The sequence below is a fragment of the Lithobates pipiens genome, unplaced genomic scaffold (genome assembly GCF_037356315.1).
Source record: "Lithobates pipiens isolate NorthernLeopardFrog02 unplaced genomic scaffold, aLitPip1_a1.2 Scaffold_10, whole genome shotgun sequence".
Classification (NCBI taxonomy): Eukaryota; Metazoa; Chordata; class Amphibia; order Anura; family Ranidae; genus Lithobates; species Lithobates pipiens.
Window position 1 is genome coordinate 157042403 of NW_027507686.1, and position 17509 is coordinate 157059911.

Below are 17509 nucleotides of genomic sequence, written 5' to 3' on the forward strand. Positions count from 1 at the left end.
GGAAGTATGTGCAGGTGAGGGAGAGGAATGTGGAGGGTATAACAGTGGACCCTATGTACATGAGAGGAGTGCAGAGGGTATGGCAGAAGGCACTATGTACAGGAGAGGAGTGTGAAGGGTAAGACAGTGGGCAGTATGCACAGCAGAGGAGTGTAGAGGGTATGACATTGGGCACTATATATAAGAGAAGAGTGTGGATGGTATGACAGTGGGCACTATGTACAGGAGAGTAGGACAGTAAGCAGTAATTACAGGAGAGGAGTGTGGAGGGAGGGTATGATGGTGGGCACTATGTATAGGAGAGGAGTATGGAGGGTATGACAGTTAGTAGTATGTACAGGAGTGGAGGGTATGACAGTGGGCACTATGTACAGGAGAGAAGTGTTGGAGGTATGACAGTGGGCACTATGTATATGAGAGGAGTATGGAGGGTATGATAGTGAGAAGTATGTACAGGAGAGGAGTGTGGAGGGTATGACAGGGGCACTATGTATAGGAGAGAAGTGTTGGAGGTATGGCAGTGGGCACTATGTATAGGAGAGGAGTGTGGAGGGTATAGCGGTGGGCACTATGTATAGGAGAGGAGTATGGAGGGTATGGGGGTGGGCACTATGTATAGGAGAGGAGTATGGAGTGTATGGCGGTGGGCACTGTATAGGTGAGGAGTGTGAAGGGTACGACAGTGGGCGTTATGTATAGGAGAGAAGTGTAGAGGGTATGACAGTGAGCAGTATGTACAGGAGAGAAGTGTGGAGAGTATGACAGTGGGCACTATGTATAGGAGAGAAGTGTGGAGAGTATGACAGTGGGCACTATATATAGGAGAGAAGTGTGGAGAGTATGACAGTGGGCACTATGTATAGGAGAGGAGGATGAAGTAATCTGGGAAGGAAAAATGTAAAGGTTTGTGGAAGGATGATTAGGGACTGCGTGGTGGTTATGCGGGCCAGACATGGATTGAAATTACACCAATTAAGCAGAGACCAGCCATAGTCGATCTATGTATGGGCTAGCTGGTTTTACTCAAGTCAACCTATTAACCGACTTGAGTACAACCAGCCTGTCAGGTTTTCCCCAAAACAATCAGTGCTGCCAGCTATAGTTAGCAACACTAATCATTGTATTCACTGGCAGAACACAATAACACTGCGGGAGTGATTGTCCCATTCACAGGTCAGCAGGTGAGAGGGTGTGTGGGGACAAGCTGGGGAGAGATACTAGTCAGTCCCTGGGTAGGCACTGGTTAGTATCAGAGCCAGATACACACAGGTTACATACGCCAAGATCATTAGAGCGAGAGCAATAATTCTAGCACTAGACCTCCTCTGTAACTCTAAACATGTAACCTGTAAAAAAAATGTAAAGCATCGCTTAACCACTTTCAGACCGGACCATTTTGCTGGTAAATGACCAGAGGTCTTTTTACAATTTGGCACTGCGCTGCTTTAACTGGTAATTGCGCGGTCATGCAATGTTGTACCCAAACAAAATTTGCGTCCTTTTCTTCCCACAAATAGAGCTTTCTTTTGATGGTATTTGATTGCCTCTGCGATTTTTATTTTTTGCGATATAAACGTAAAAAGACCGCAAATTTTGAAAAAAAATGATATTTTCTACTTTTTGTTATTAGAAAAATCCAATAAACTCAATTTTAGTCATACATTTAGGCCAAAATGTATTCAGCCACATGTCTTTGGTAAAAAAAAGTCAATAATTGTATATTTATTGGTTTGCGCAAAAGTTGTCACATCTACAAACTAAGGTACGTTTTTTGGAATTTACGCAGCTTTTAGTTTACGACTGCCTATCTCATTTCTTGAGGTGCTAAAATGGCAGGGCAGTACAAAACCCCCCCAAATGACCCCATTTTGGAAAGTAGACACCCTAAGGAAATTGATAAGTGGCATGTTGAGCCCATTGAATATTTTATTTTTTTGCCTCAAGCGATTGAATAATGACAAAAAAATTTTTTTTTTTTTTTTTACACAAAGTTGTCACTAAATTATATATTGCTCACACATGCTATGGGCATATGTGAAATGACACCCCAAAATAAATTCTGCTGCTTCTCCTGAGTACGGGGATACCACATATGTGGTACTTTTTGGGAGCCTAGCCGCGTACGGGGCCCCGAAAACCAAGCACCGCCTTCAGGCTTTCTAAGGGCGTACATTTTTGATTTCACTTCTCACTACCTATTACAGTTTTGAAGGCCATAAAATGCCAAGATGGCACAAAACCCCCACAAATGACCCCATTTTAGAAAGTAGACACCCCAAGCTATTTGCTGAGAGGCATTTTGAGTCCATGGAATATTTTATATTTTGCCACAAGTTGCGGGAAAATTACAAACTTTAATTTTTTTTTTTTTTTTTTTCACAAAGTTGTCACTAAATGATATATTGCTCACACATGCTATGGGCATATGTGAAATGACACCCCAAAATAAATTCTGCTGCTTTTCCTGAGTACGGGGATACCACATATGTGGGACTTTTTGGGAGCCTAGCCGCGTACGGGGCCCCGAAAACCAAGAACCGCCTTCAGGTTTTCTAAGGGCGTAAATATTTGACTTCACTCCTCACTACCTATTACAGTTTTGAAGGCCATAAAATGCCAAGATGGAACAAAACCCCCACAAATGACCCCATTTTAGAAAGTAGACACCCCAAGCTATTTGCTGAGAGGCATTTTGAGTCCATGGAATATTTTATATTTTGCCACAAGTTGCGGGAAAATTACAAACTTTAATTTTTTTTTTTTTTCACAAAGTTGTCACTAAATGATATATTGCTCACGCATGCCATGGGCATATGTGAAATGGCATCCCAAAATAAATTCTGCTGCTTCTCCTGAGTACGGGGATACCACATATGTGGGACTTTTTGGGAGCCTAGCCGCGTACTGGGCCCTGAAAACCAAGCACCGCCTTCAGGCTTTCTAAGGGCGTTACAGTTTTGAAGGCCATAAAATGCCAAGATGGCACAAACCCCCCCAAATGACCCCATTTTGGAAAGTAGACACCCCTAAATTTAGGGGTACACTAGTGAGACTAGGTAATAAATGGCGGGTGCCCTGAAACTATAAAAAAATAACTAACCAACCAGCGTCATCTGTAACAGTTATATGGTGATCACTGGTGAAAGGGTTAACTAGGGGGCAATCAGGGGGCTTTATGCGGTAGTATATGGGGGTCCCTGGCGCTATAAAAAGCTGCGGCGAACCTAAATACCTACCTGCCTAACTAGCGTCACCTGTGACACTAATACAGCGATCAGAAAAACGATCGCTTATTAGGCTGGGTTCACACTGGAGCGATGCGGGAACGCCACGAATCCGCGGCGGGTTCCCGCATCACATGCCTCCCGGCGGCAGTTCACACTGCCCTATGCGAACTGCTGGGAGTGTCAGTGAAATGTTAATGACACCCCCAGATCAGTTCGCATATCGCAGTGCGATCTGCAAACTCGGATCGCATGGTGTGAACACCCATGCGATCCGATTCTGCTGCGGACCAAAAAAAGGGTCCCGTGCGAGTTTGCGGCGGGTGCGGCGGGTGCGACACGAATTCAGCAATACTATCTGTATGGCTGAACTCGAATCGCACAGAGATCGGATGTGATTTGCACTGCAGTGCGGTGCGAATCACATCCGTTCTCATAAACCGCTGCAATGTGAACCCAGCCTTAGTGACACTGGCGACGGGGGGTGATCACGGGGTTAAACCTTTATTGGGGGGGTTAGGGGGGTACCTTAGAACTAAAGGGGGCTAACCCAAACTGCCCTAACAGTTATTACAGTCACAAATGACACCCGCCGGGTGATCAGGGGGTTAAACCTTTATTAGGTAATAAATGGCGGGTGCCCTGAAACTATAAAAAAATAACTAACCAACCAGCGTCACCTGTAACAGTTATATGGTGATCACTGGTGAAAGGGTTAACTAGGGGGCAATCAGGGGGCTTTATGCGGTAGTATATGGGGGTCCCTGGCGCTATAAAAAGCTGCGGCGAACCTAAATACCTACCTGCCTAACTAGCGTCACCTGTGACACTAATACAGCGATCAGAAAAACGATCGCTTATTAGGCTGGGTTCACACTGGAGCGATGCGGGAACGCCACGAATCCGCGGCGGGTTCCCGCATCACATGCCTCCCGGCGGCAGTTCACACTGCCCTATGCGAACTGCTGGGAGTGTCAGTGAAATGTTAATGACACCCCCAGATCAGTTCGCATATCGCAGTGCGATCTGCAAACTCGGATCGCATGGTGTGAACACCCATGCGATCCGATTCTGCTGTGGACCAAAAAAAGGGTCCCGTGCGAGTTTGCGGCGGGTGCGGCGGGTGCGACACGAATTCAGCAATACTATCTGTATGGCTGAACTCGAATCGCACAGAGATCGGATGTGATTTGCACTGCAGTGCGGTGCGAATCACATCCGTTCTCATAAACCGCTGCAATGTGAACCCAGCCTTAGTGACACTGGCGACGGGGGGTGATCACGGGGTTAAACCTTTATTGGGGGGGTTAGGGGGGTACCTTAGAACTAAAGGGGGCTAACCCAAACTGCCCTAACAGTTATTACAGTCACAAATGACACCTGCCGGGTGATCAGGGGGTTAAACCTTTATTAGGTAATAAATGGCGGGTGCCCTGAAACTATAAAAAAATAACTAACCAACCAGCGTCACCTGTAACAGTTATATGGTGATCACTGGTGAAAGGGTTAACTAGGGGGCAATCAGGGGGCTTTATGCGGTAGTATATGGGGGTCCCTGGCGCTATAAAAAGCTGCGGCGAACCTAAATACCTACCTGCCTAACTAGCGTCACCTGTGACACTAATACAGCGATCAGAAAAACGATCGCTTATTAGGCTGGGTTCACACTGGAGCGATGCGGGAACGCCACGAATCCGCGGCGGGTTCCCGCATCGCATGCCTCCCGGCGGCAGTTCACACTGCCCTATGCGAACTGCTGGGAGTGTCAGTGAAATGTTAATGACACCCCCAGATCAGTTCGCATATCGCAGTGCGATCTGCAAACTCGGATCGCATGGTGTGAACACCCATGCGATCCGATTCTGCTGCGGGGCCAAAAAAAGGGTCCCGTGCGAATTTGCGGCGGGTGCGGCGGGTGCTATGCGAATTCAGCCATACTATCTGTATGGCTGAACTCGAATCGCACAGAGATCGGATGTGATTTGCACTGCAGTGCGGTGCGAATCACATTCGTTCTCATAAACCGCTGCAATGTGAACCCAGCCTTAGTGACACTGGCGACGGGGGGTGATCACGGGGTTAAACCTTTATTGGGGGGGTTAGGGGGGTACATTAGAACTAAAGGGGGCTATCCCTAACTGCCCTAACAGTTATTACAGTCACAAATGACACCAATGCAAAAAAAAAAAAAAATGACATTGGTGTCACTGTGACTGGGGGGCAGGGGTAATTGGGGGGGTGATCGGGGGGGTGTGAGTGTGCCTGGCATGTTCTACTGTGTAGTGTCGTGTTGGTGCAACTCACCGATCCTCTCTCCTCGGTGTCGGAATGAAAAATACCGACACGGAGGAGAGAATACATCACTTCCTCTCCTGTGTTTACATTACAGGAGAGGAAGTGATGTCACGGAGCATTTTCATTCGTCGGGAGCGATCGCGAGGGGGTGGCCATGAATGAATGGCCGTCCCCTCGTCCGGGATCGCTCCCGAACGAATACCGACCGCCGCAGGCACCGGGCGGGGCCCCGATCGGGCCCCCGACCCGCGGGCAGGCAAGGACGTACATGTAAGCCCTTATGCCTGCCCGTGCCATTCTGTCGACGTACATCGTCGTGCGGCGGTCGGGAAGTGGTTAATACACAACAAAAAATCGTGATAACTTTAGTGTTTTTTTTATGAATGAAACAGCTTCTTTCCAACATAAAAAGTTGCAAATACCACCATTTTATTCCATAGGGTGTCGGCTAAAACAATATATAATGCTTAAGGGTTCTGAGTAATTTTCTATCATAAAAAATGATGATTTTTACATGTAGGAGAGAAGTCTCAGAATGGGCCTGGGTGGCAAGTGGTTAATTATCATAAGTAATATACAAATAATTATTATCAGCACTGTGAGTTCCTCCTCTCAGTCTGTTGCAGAGTGTGCCAGCTTGTATTTAAACTGGCCGCTCTGTATGTAGCTTCTGACAGGCTGTGCAAGGAGCCCTGTATCTCTGGAACCATAGATGATAGCAGCCCCATATTTTAACCAGTGCTGGAGTGGGTCTTTAGCTACCTACCCCCCAAATATGGGTTCTCTGTGACTCCTGATCGCCGAGCTACAATCCTCGAAGTCGATCTTTTTTTTTTTTTTTTTGGGGGGAAAATGGGCTTATCTTGAGAAAGGGGCCTGGAGCTGCAGCTCCAATAGCCCCTATGTTAATCCGGCCCTGGGCTGCACCTTTAGGGCTCGTTCACACATGAGGTTTGGGGGTGCTAAAACCTTGAGCTGTGGTTTTACCAACCCTAATCCCTACCACTTTTAGCTGCAGAGGCAGCAGCCGAGGATGTGCATATGTTGCAGCAGGAATTATATCTCTGAAAAAAGTTTACAGATCTCTTATACAAAGGGTAGGCAAGATGGTTAGCACATGAGGGAAGAGAACATTTTTAAGAATAGTTATTGTTAGGGAGGAGTTCCACTTTAAGACAGTTGTGGGCAAATATTACAATGTTGTGTTGTTGCTGGAGAGTATTAAAGTATTCTCTCTGTGTGGCGTTCTTTTGAATGCAGTTGAGTCTCTGCCATGTTTTGAAGTCCTAATGTTGGGAAGGTCATGCCAGCCCACAGACTCGCAGACCTGCATCAGCACCTGAATATATGTGTGCTAAGTCTAACCAATGGTTCTTTATCTTAAATAACATTCACGCATCTTTGTCCAGGGATGTGTATGCTCTTTTGGTTGTTTCATGCAGGTATGTTTACATACTGTGGTGATTGGTGCCAAATGGGCTATTTAAAGCTGAGAATTGCTATTGATCTGCACTGAATGGCCTTCAGCTATATTCTTGTGACCTTTGAACCTGACATAACTACTGTTTGTGACCTGGCTTCTGTCTGACCCAGCTTTTGAATTTTCCTTTTCTGTCTCCACTTACTTAAGTAAGGGGGGGGGGGGTTAAGTAGCGGGTGGTAGTTGTTTATCACATCCTCTTTTTTCCCTCCTTGCTGGGTACCAAGCAAGAGTCTCCAGAGAGGCCTACCCCTGGGTGTGTTCTTCTGGGCTATGCTAGGCACCTTGTACAGGGTCACTCCACTACACATGGGGTATTTTTGCTTTGTGCACAGGGGCCTAACTAGAAATCACAGGGCCCCATAGCAAAAGGCTGTATGGGCCTCCCCCTCCCCCCACAAAAAAATTAACTAATGCCATTGAACAACAGATTACCAGACTCATGTGGTAGAGTACCCAGGCAAAAGCTTCGTGTGTAGAGTGTATACAGCAAACTAATTTTGGAGGGCTGGAAGGGTGGATGTTATCTATGTGTACATGCTTGCAGTATGCCTTGTGTTTTTCCGATGTTTCCCACAATACAGTATCCAATATTTGTCCATACTATAATAAATACATATATGATGCCATTATACTGTACCCTGTTAAGTCTGAATATGATTGCTGCAGCTACAGACTGTGTATAAAACTGTCTGTCTACAGCTTGAGCCAGACAGCAAGACACACTGTCTGACTGACACACTGTGTTACACACATGAGATTGGACCGATTACAGGCAACACTGACACTGTTACACATCAGACTGTCTGTACCTTCTTCTCTTCTTCTCAGCTCTAGCCTGAGCCTCCATTCCACACTGCGGACCGTGTGGGCAGCCAGTCAAAGCACTGCGTGGGCTCCTCTGCTCCATTGTGGGTGGGACTGGAGGAGGGAACAACGTCATGATAAGGTGGTCGGCCCACACCTGCACTCAGCACCTCATTGGCTGTCACGGCACCTTTCACTGGGCACACAGGAAGCAGCCTAATTGTAATCGTGATGGGCCTGGCAGTCGGCCAGGTCACCTCCAATACAATTGGCAGACACAGACAGCACTGGTCGGATGGACCGTGAAGTCTGCACACTGCACGGTCAGCAGCAATTCAGAGTCAGAACACACAGAGGTATCACTATGCTGGCGGAGCTGTGGCCATCGCTGGGCCCTGCAGACTGACATGCCACACTCATATGATGATCCATCCGCGTCAACCTGCATCCTCCCAGCTAGGATAGGAAGCAGTGCGGCCGTAGGCAGCCGCCTAGCGTGAGATTGCCCTGCACTCGCGGGTGAGATGTCTGCATTCCTCATCCTCACCGGGCCCCTCTCAGCAGTGGGCTCCATAGCACCCGCGTTGGTCGCTATGGTGGTAGTTCAGCCACTGTTTGTGCCATTTTCATCAATGCCCTGGGACAAGGTTGAGGCTGCTGTGGGTGAATACTTGACCTTAAAGTGGATCTCTACACTTAGCCCCCATACACACAGTCGGACATTCCGACGGAAAATGTCCGATCGGACCATGTTGTCGGATAATCTGACCGTGTGTGGGCTCCATCTTACTTTTTCCGTCTGAATGTCCGACCAACAAAGTTTGAGAGCTGGATATAAAATTTTCCGACAACATGATCCGATCGGACTTTGTCTGATCGTTTGTAGAAAATTCCGATTGGACAAAGTGCCACACATGCTCAGATCAAATTACGAGACCAAAGGTATTGGTTACTAGCCTGAACGTAGTCCCGTCATAACGAACAAACGTCATTACGTTATGAACGATCGGATTTTCCAGCAACTTTGTCTGACCGTGTGTATGCAACACCAGTTTTGGACAAAATCCGTCGAAAAAAATCAGACGGATTTTGTGGTCGGAATGTCTGACCGTGTGTATGGGGGCTTAGAGATGAATGTACACCATGTACACCTGCCTTCAACTGTTCTCCAGTTAACTCTTGTTTCCACATGACAATGTATACCTTCTCTGTAGTCTGCATTTAGGAGGGACATGTGAGCTTTGTCCACAGCCATCTGTCCAGTGCTTTCCACTACAATTCCCCAGTAGTTCAGTGGGCCCCACCATGCACCCTGCACAGGTTCCACACACGCACTTTACTTAACTTTTGGATTGGAACCTCTGTAGTGTGAATCTGCTACCATTGCTCTGGGAGACAGACCACTAGTGGAAGGAGTGCTGACAACATCCCCCTCACTGCTAAAGGCCAATCCACCTATAGCAGGTAGACACTATTTACAGGCTGCTGTTAAAATTCTGTTACCCTAGGTAACCACTTGACACTACTCCACTCTGTATCAATGTCTTCATACCCCAGTGTTTTTAAAGACCCACTCAGTGGACTATGTGTGCTGGTTGCTTGCATTACAGTCCTTTTAGAAACATTCGACCAGGCAGGAACAACATTTCAAAGCTTTATTTTAGAAAAGTGTAAAAGGCATTACAAAGTTCAACTTCAAGATAAAAGGCATAACTATTCCCTTATACACATACAGATACTGGCAGCGCTATAAACTCTAATAGAATAATAACATTCTAGAGAAATTGTCATGCAGCGCAATCAGATATATAAATCAATAAAGTCCATAGTGCATTGCAGCTAAAACAAAATCTGCGAGACTGTCCAGAACACGGTACAATTTCTGCTTGCAAGATGCTAGACTGTAACCAAAACCTCCACATGTGAAGAAGCACTCTGTCCGGATCCGACCGGATTGTAGGGAGAAAAACACACAGTTTTGATATCCTTATATCCTATCTCCCAGGGAAAGCTGAACCAGAGGGTTGGGTCACACAGTGATAAGCTTGTTTAACAAAAAGCTCATCGTCTCGCTGAGCTGACAGCAGCAGCAGCAGCAGGCACAGCAACTGCTGCCTCGGCATACCTACAAAGGTATTATTTGTGCAGTACAAAGTCCATCAAAGGTATTCCTCCAGGGCTGGTGTCTTCGGGGCAAATCCCAGGTTCTGATGACTTTACATACCAGTGGTGATAAGCAACATCCTTTTGTTCCTCATGGGTGTCATTCGCCATCTCTTGCCCTCTCTCTCACCGGTCTCAGCACTCTACTAGGCCTTGTTTGGGAACATGTTATTGGAGGTAACCCAAACCATACCAACACTGGCCGGCTCCCTTGTGGGGCTAACCTCTTGTACCGGACCACGGTCTCTTATTTATACATCGCAGGATTAGTGGACCAGATCCATAAAAGAGCCTGGCAAATGGCTAAAAGAACCAGGAAAGGTATTATCTCCTACCCTCCAAGCCGGGTCAATGCCCAACTAGCTATTTTAACACACTTACATAGTGATAGTTATTGACTCCAACCTGAACTCTTGACTAATCTTCTGCTACCTGTGATCCTGTGACCTGACTTCACCTGTAACCTGTGATCTCCAGGTGTTCTGCAAACAATATACTTGAGTGTTCCTAACAAATTCCAGTCAAACTACACATAGGCCCTTGTGCCCCTCAATTCCCCTTGCATTTGCTGCCTTGCTCTTCAGAGGTGCTTGGTCTAATACAATGTATGTAAGACAGGCCTCCATTGTCAACTGTGATGCATTAATAAAGTATTATATTCAAATCACAGTGCTGGTGCCTGCTTTTGACCTGAATAACTTAAATCCTCTTCTACAAGTAGCTCAATAAGCCCATAGTAAGATGCTACAAACTGTGTCTTGGGAAAGAAAACATGGTCAGAGACTAATGAGCAGTGCAGGGCAACTTGTTTCTATGTTTTACAGAATAAATATGAGTAGAAATGTGTGATTTTATTTCTTAGATTAAGATGGAATAAGCATATGACAGATTGTACACTAATTAACAAATAGTAATTGGCAGATGATGAGTTTTAAACACATTATATCAATACAATAGGGTTAATTTTGCCATAAAACACAAAGAGAAATTAGATGTAGCAATTAGAATTCAACTTTCTGCAGCTTACAGTGGACAGACTAATTAAATCTGATTTCATATTGGGATTTAAGGGTTTCTTCAGTTATCACAATGCTTTTTGCCACAAATAAAAAGCAATGCAATTAATATTGTTGACATTATTATACAAGCCATAAAGACAAATGTTCATGAATAGCCTGCTACATTACATCATTGAATACAGGATTAGAAATTTAGACATGTATTTCATAAGATATGGTACTGTAAACAAGCATGCCCTGTACACTATTTTTGCCTTAATGATAACATAGTCATACATTTGCGAAAGGTTCAAATACATTTAGAGACAGTAGACTCAATTGACTATGCTATCAGATGTCATTATATTCAGCCATGTGACTGTTATTTTCAGCATTCTTTTGTTTTCAATTATGTAAATGACTATCATTATTAAAAATAACAATCATTATAGCTTAGTGAATTGAGCCTAGTAAGAAGTTTCAATAATATAAACCTAAATATATACCAGCCTTAATGTCTAAAAAATAATTAACATTGTCCTACCATCACCATCACAACCACCTAACTGATGAAGAATATCATATTCATTTTGCTAAGTGATGATCTAATACAGAGGAATACTTACCCTAATCCATTGCTGTAATTCTCTCCACCAGTTCTGGTTATGACTGATTACCTAAAGCTGCTCCTTATGACTGGTTCTTGTCACCACCCCTCTTACCCACATCATCACGTAAAATGTAGGGTCAGTATGTATGTAATGATGTAAGAGTGCCTATCTGCATTTCAGCACTAGAGAGTTGAGGAACAGACCACTGACCAGTAAAGGTAGGGTAAGTATTCCTCAGTATTAGAACATCCCCTCAAAAAAGCATGATATGCTTCATCAGCTGAGTGGGGAGACATTACTAATCCCTTCATTAAAGTAGAAGAAGGCAACATATAACCACCAGCCCAAATGGGCTTTGTGTTATTGCTTTTTCACTACCCGCAATTAAATTATTATAAAAAAGAGAAAATTGTGCATATACTGCACTGTGAAAAAATATTTTGCAACTTAGGGGCGTGGCTTGCGCGCAATCCGGATGGTCGCTTGTGCCTGAAGCTCCCGCTAGCCGACCGGACAACCACCGCTGAACGGGCAAATTTCCACCCATCGCCGTCTTACCGAGCTCCGGTAGCCTGACGGACCCTGCCGACATGTCGTCCCGCAAGCGAAAGGACGAAAGGAACGTCCAAAAGCTGACGGCCCTCTCCTTCCAGCGCGGAGGCCTCAGACAAGATGGCGCCGCCGGAACAACAGCGCGGAGTTCGACGGCCTACACAGATCTTCCTGACGGAGATCCAGAAGCCACATCCAGAGAAAGCTCATCTTCGCCCCGGGCAGCATCTCCTCCGCTCACTCCGAACTCCCAGAGCCCAGCCAAAGCGCGGATGCGCCTGGATACAGCTTACCAGGCCGGAACCACTGTGAGTACAGACATCCATAATGCTAATGCCATAGCCTCACTGCAATCGTCAATAGCGGCCTTTCCTACATCAGGGCAACCAGTCCTAGACTCAACTATGAAAGACATGTTACTATCCCTCCAGTCTTCCCTAATGTCCAACTTATCCTCATTAATACACAACTTCTCAGCAGACATGAGACGCATGGGGGACAGGGTGCAATACATGGAGGACAAAATGGAGGAATGTACAGAGACTGTCAATGACTTAGTAGATACCTGCATGGCCCAGAAGGATGACACAGATTGGATCAAACATAAATTGGCGGACCTCGAGGACCGCTCACGCCGCAATAATGTGAAAATACGCGGAATACCGGAAACGGTTCCCCCCGCAGATCTCCACAACTTTGCTAGCACCATGTTTTCTGTTATGCTCCCTGAGCTGTCGCCCATAGAGCTGACAATCGATCGCATACACAGGATCCCTAAGCCAAAGCACCTAGCGGAATCAGTCCCTCGTGATGTGCTCCTAAGAATCCACTTCTTTCAGGCGAAAGAACAGATCTTGTCTAAAGCCAGGGCAATGGTTACGCTCCCAGCACCCTATGCAGACATCCAGCTGTTCGCTGATTTATCGCAATTCACGCTCCAATCAAGGAGGCAACTGAAACCAATCACAAAAGCTTTAACCAACCACAAAATAGTCTACAAATGGCGCCATCCAGCTACCATTATGGTGGCATTCAATGGCATCCCGCACACAATCTCTACCCTGGAAGGAGGTCTGAAGCTGCTCAATGCCTGGGGCGTACACCAGGATTCCCCTCAGAACCACCAGCCAGGTCCCAACAAACAGGCCTCTCCACCTATAAGTCGTCAGAGGGACCGTCCTCACCCCAAATCAAAATGAAAGCTCTTGCCCGTTCCCATTACGAGCTACTGTACATAATCCGGGCCGGCTAGAGGCTTGCCTCATCTGAGTCTGAACTTTACCCCCCAGTCTATTCAGCTCCCGCTCAGGCGGGCGTTAGCTGATCTGCTTTGTTGTGACACTCAGCTTCTGTTAGCTGCATCCTGCATTGTTAACTTTTCACCTTCATTTTTTCTTTTTTTTTCTTTCTTCTTTTCTGTTTCCTTTTCCGAGTGTTTTTGTTCCCAGCCTACACCAGCGCTCCTGATTTTAAAGAACACCAGTCTCAGTAGCGACGTGACTTCCGGTGATCCCTCATACCTCCAAGTGCGCCCATCGGACTCCTACTCTTCTCATCGTAAACTTCGCTACTGCTACACCACCGCGAATTCCCTCGCACCTAAGGTACGACAGTGACCAGTGGTCGTAAGTTTGGTTTCCTCCAGCTGTAAGTGCATCTTATTCCTCATTCACGAACACTAGCCGACATGTCATTTACAGTCCTCTCCCTTAATGCAAAGGGGTTAAACCACCCGGCTAAGCGTTCATCCCTTTGGAAAACAGCCCTGTTGCTTAACAGCGATGTGCTCTGTGTACAAGAAACACATTTTAATACGGACTCTCCTCCCACTTGCCAGCATAAGCTTTTCCCTCATATCTTTAAAGCATCCTTCACGAAGAAACAAAGAGGAGTTCTTATTGCGATACGTGACACTGTTGACTTTCAACTCCAAAAATGTGTAACGGACACTGAGGGTCGCTACCTTATCCTGATATGCAAAATTAACAACAATGTGTATACCCTGGTGTCCCTCTATGCCCCCAATCATCGCCAAATGTCGTTTATTAAATCTCTATGGGGGAAGGTTGAGTACCTCCGGCAGGGGCATGTCCTCTGGTGCGGGGACTTCAATCTTGTTCCTAACTACAACTTAGATTCTACAGCAGGTTGTAAAAGACTTGCTTCACCACTAGATGGGTTTTTACGATCAAATGACCTGTTTGATGTGTGGAGGTGCTGTCATGCGGACGAACGTGACTACACATTTCTTTCGCCGCGTCATAACACCTACTCACGTATAGATCTATTTCTATCTGATAAGTCTTTGCTTTCTAGAATTTCTGCCTCGGTGATTCACACTACCACCTGGTCGGACCACGCTCCTATTAGTATCACAATTGACTCGAAATCACAACTCCCTAACTCCAAACTATGGAGACTTAACAGCTATCTTCTTAACGATCCGTCCACAGCCACCCATATCCAACACCAATTGGAAGAATTTTTCTCCATTAACGCCAAATCTGTGTCTGACCCGGAGGTAGTGTGGAACGCCCACAAGGCAGTTATTAGGGGTGTTCTCATACAGGCAGGAGCCAGAGCGAAAAAAAAGAGAGCTCAACGTCTAGACACTTTGACAACTGCTATAGCGGCTGCTGAAACTCTTAATAAACATAGCCCCTCCCCCACTACACAATCGCAGATATTTAAACTCCGCCATGAACTAAGGTCTCTAATGTTAGAGTCCTTTGAAAAAGCGTTCACTAAGTTCAGGGCAACGACCTACTCCACGAGTAACAAGGCAGGCAAACTTATGGCCCTAAGATTAAAAGGTCATAGGACCAAGTCTAAGATTCCTTATATCTTTCATCCTCACACTAAAGCTAAGGTTCTCAAACCCACGGAAATTGGGAAAACAATCTCAGAAAGGATGAGAGTACCATACAACCCACACACTCAGACATTCTAGACTTTCTAGCCCAAGTTGATCTTCCTGCACTATCCTCCACCCAACTAACGACTCTTAACGAGCCCTTCACGGTCCCTGAGGTAGAACTTACGATCAAAAAACTCCCTATCGCTAAAGCCCCTGGCCCAGATGGATTCAGTGGGGAATATTACAAAAGATTCCACAAAATACTAGCTCCTGTCCTATGCGAAGTCTACAACTCGGCAGTTCAATCCTCGACATTCTCGAAAGACATGCTTAGCGCCACTGTAATAACTCTTCCAAAGCCAGGTAAAGAGCCTAATGTACCTCAGAATTTCCGCCCCATTTCCCTACTGAACGTTGATATAAAAATCTACGCAAAAATGATCGCCAATAGATTATTGGACATTATTCCAATCCTGATACATCCAGACCAATCCGGGTTCACGAAGGGTCGTCAGGCTTCAGATGCCACCAGACGAATGGTGGATATCATTCACCAGGTGCCGCACACGGGTGCCCCCTCTGTACTCCTGTCCTTGGACGCTGAAAAAGCGTTCGATAGAGTGCACTGGGGGTACCTGTCTGCGGTACTGGGAAAATTTGGCTTCACGGGTCCCATTTACAGCGCTATAATGGCTCTTTATTCCTTCCCCTCTGCCCGGGTGTATTCAGCAGACGCACTATCATCCCCGTTTGACATCTCCAACGGCACTAGGCAGGGGTGTCCCCTGTCCCCCCTTATCTTCAATCTAGTAATAGAACCCCTCGCGCAATCCATTCGAATGACTGATAGCATACAGGGTATAACCATTGGCAAAAATGTCCATAAAATAAGTTTATTTGCGGACGACGTGATTCTCATGCTCTCTGAACCCACCACCTCCCTTCCGGCAGCTCAAAGTATCCTTGCACAATTCAGCAAAGTATCATTTTATAAAGTAAACGAAGCCAAATCGCAAATCTTAAATTTGGGCCTTGATGCCTCCACCAGTTCCAAGCTACGAAACCTGTTTCCATATTCATGGGCGGATGGGAGCATCACTTATCTAGGGGTTCAATTAACCAATAACACGGCAGACCTCTTCTCCCACAACTTCATCCCCTTCCGCACTCAACTACAGAACGATCTTCGCAAACTGGCATCCTTTGAGCTGTCGTGGATGGGCCGCCTCGCAGCCTTCAAAATGCTTCATCTACCCCAAGTATTGTACCTATTCCGGACATTACCGATCACCATTCCCCACTCCTTTATTAAATCATTACAAGCTATGCTGTCAGCCTTTCTATGGCAAGGTAAAAAGGCCAGAAGTGCACACAAACTCCTTATTAAACATCGCGCGGCGGGAGGGGCAGGCTGCATTGACTTCCACGATTACTACATGGCCACTATCTTGACGCAAATGCGAGAATGGATAGCCCCGTCTCAATCTACCCTTTGGGGACAGTTAGAAGCATCACTAACCCCGGGGAAAAACCTACAGGTATGGTTGCTCTCCTCCAAGTGCCATATCACCAAAAATCCACATTTCCCCCCCACTATGTTAGCCACCCTCAGGACATGGAACAGATTTCTACACCTCACCAACAATCATACTATCAGGGCCACGTTAAAAACTCCGCTTCCCGTACTCCAAGAGAAAATAGACTTAGTGTCCTATGCATCTTGGCGAACCAAAGGTATATCACATATTGATGATCTTTTCGCATCGGGGCGACTAAAAGCATTCCCTGACCTGCAGAAAGAATACTATCTTCCAAACTCAGACCTCTACCTGTACCTCAGAACCAAGCACTACCTCCACACATCTCCAGACTGGCCATGCAAAATCCCCCACCCTGCGTGGCTTTTTCTTACGAACCCGGCTTGCAAACACAAAGGCATATCTCTATTCTACACTATACTCCAACAAAAACACACACTTGATAAATCAGCTCCTATGCTTAATGGGAAAGAGATCTCAGCCTAACGTACACACCCGAACAATGGGCCAAAGCAATCAAATCCACTTACCAATACACCAGATGTGCCACATTATGGGAACTAATGATTAAAATCACTCAAAGATGGTACTTAACCCCAGACAAGTTATCAAAGTTCTCTGATAAACACTCTACGGAGTGCTGGAGGCAATGTGGGAATAAAGGGGATATACTCCATATTTTTTGGAGTTGCCCCAAACTGGCTTCCTTTTGGGAGTCGACCTTTAAGTTAATATCTGACATATCCCAAGTTGCAATTTCCCCTAGTCCTGACCTGGCTTTGCTCTCCCTGAGTCTTGACTTACTCCCAACAAAGATGAAACACTCTATCTCCCATGTCTTGCTGGCAGCTAGACTGGGGATAACCAGACGGTGGAAAAACCCTTCTCCACCGACTTTAGCGGAAGTAATACACACCACACATCTACATTACACATACGAAACGACGCTTGCACGCAGTAATCCCAAAAGGGATCAGGTGTTCC